Below are 2,500 nucleotides of genomic sequence, written 5' to 3' on the forward strand. Positions count from 1 at the left end.
CGCCAAATATCGTACGAACGCCGTGAAACTTCCACAGGCTTTTTCAGCAGATTTGCACCTGCACTCAAAAAAGTCAAAATTTGTACACATAGACCCCATCAAACGGAGAAATTGGCCGGGATTGCTCTCATGTGCGTTACGGGGCATCGTTTCTCTCGCTCCGAATTCCATCGAGCTGGGAAATCGCTCATTTTTGCGTCGCCAAATATCGTACGAACGCCGTGAAACTTCCACAGGCTTTTTCAGCAGATTTGCACGTGCACTCAAAAAAGTCAAAATTTTTACACATAGACCCCATCAAACGGGAGAAATTGGCCGGGATTGCTCTCATGTGCGTTACGGGGCATCGTTTCTCTCGCGCCGAATTCCATCGAGCTGGGAAATCGCTCATTTTTGCGTCGCCAAATATCGTACGAACGCCGTGAAACTTCCACAGGCTTTTCCAGCAGATTTGCACGTGCACTCAAAAAAGTCAAAATTTTTACACATAGACCCCATCAAACGGGAGAAATTGGCCCGGATTGCTCTCATGTGCGTTACGGGGCATCGTTTCTCTCGCGCCGAATTCTCTCGAGCTGGGAAATCGCTCATTTTTGCGTCGCCAAATATCGTACGAACGCCGTGAAACTTCCACAGGCTTTTTCAGCAGATTTGCACCTGCACTCAAAAAAGTCAAAATTTTTACACATAGACCCCATCAAAACGGGAGAAATTGGCCCGGATTGCTCTCATGTGCGTTACGGGGCATCGTTTCTCTCGCTCCGAATTCCATCGAGCTTGGAAATCGCTCATTTTTGCGTCGCCAAATATCGTACGAACGCCGTGAAACTTCCACAGGCTTTTCCAGCAGATTTGCACCTGCACTCAAAAAAGTCAAAATTTTTACACATAGACCCCATCAAACGGGAGAAATTGGCCCGGATTGCTCTCATGTGCGTTACGGGGCATCGTTTCTGTCGCGCCGAATTCCATCGAGCTGGGAAATCGCTCATTTTTTGCGTCGCCAAATATCGTACGAACGCCGTGAAACTTCCACAGGCTTTTCCAGCAGATTGGCACGTGCACTCAAAAAAGTCAAAATTTGTACACATAGACCCCATCAAACGGGAGAAATTGGCCGGGATTGCTCTCATGTGCGTTACGGGGCATCGTTTCTCTCGCTCCGAATTCCATCGAGCTGGGAAATCGCTCATTTTTGCGTCGCCAAATATCGTACGAACGCCGTGAAACTTCCACAGGCTTTTTCAGCAGATTTGCACGTGCACTCAAAAAAGTCAAAATTTGTACACATAGACCCCATCAAACGGGAGAAATTGGCCGGATTGCTCTCATGTGCGTTACGGGCATCGTTTCTCTCGCGCCGAATTCCATCGAGCTGGAAATCGCTCATTTTTGCGTCGCCAAATATCGTACGAACGCCGTGAAACTTCCACAGGCTTTTTCAGCAGATTTGCACGTGCACTCAAAAAAGTCAAAATTTTTACACATAGACCCCATCAAACGGGAGAAATTGGCCGGGATTGCTCTCATGTGCGTTACGGGGCATCGTTTCTCTCGCGCCGAATTCCATCGAGCTGGGAAATCGCTCATTTTTGCGTCGCCAAATATCGTACGAACGCCGTGAAACTTCCACAGGCTTTTTCAGCAGATTTGCACGTGCACTCAAAAAAGTCAAAATTTTTACACATAGACCCCATCAAACGGGAGAAATTGGCCCGGATTGCTCTCATGTGCGTTACGGGGCATCGTTTCTCTCGCTCCGAATTCCATCGAGCTTGGAAATCGCTCATTTTTGCGTCGCCAAATATCGTACGAACGCCGTGAAACTTCCACAGGCTTTTCCAGCAGATTTGCACCTGCACTCAAAAAAGTCAAAATTTTTACACATAGACCCCATCAAACGGGAGAAATTGGCCCGGATTGCTCTCATGTGCGTTACGGGGCATCGTTTCTCTCGCGCCGAATTCTCTCGAGCTGGGAAATCGCTCATTTTTGCGTCGCCAAATATCGTACGAACGCCGTGAACTTCCACAGGCTTTTTCAGCAGATTTGCACGTGCACTCAAAAAAGTCAAAATTTGTACACATAGACCCCATCAAACGGGAGAAATTGGCCGGGATTGCTCTCATGTGCGTTACGGGGCATCGTTTCTCTCGCTCCGAATTCCATCGAGCTGGGAATCGCTCATTTTTGCGTCGCCAAATATCGTACGAACGCCGTGAAACTTCCACAGGCTTTTCAGCAGATTTGCACGTGCACTCAAAAAAGTCAAAATTTTTACACATAGACCCCATCAAACGGGAGAAATTGGCCGGGATTGCTCTCATGTGCGTTACGGGGGCATCGTTTCTCTCGCGCCGAATTCCATCGAGCTGGGAAATCGCTCATTTTTGCGTCGCCAAATATCGTACGAACGCCGTGAAACTTCCACAGGCTTTTCCAGCAGATTTGCACGTGCACTCAAAAAAGTCAAAATTTTTACACATAGACCCCATCAAAC

Source organism: Lampetra fluviatilis, unplaced genomic scaffold, assembly GCF_964198595.1.
Source record: "Lampetra fluviatilis unplaced genomic scaffold, kcLamFluv1.1 SCAFFOLD_527, whole genome shotgun sequence".
Lineage (NCBI taxonomy): Eukaryota > Metazoa > Chordata > Hyperoartia > Petromyzontiformes > Petromyzontidae > Lampetra > Lampetra fluviatilis.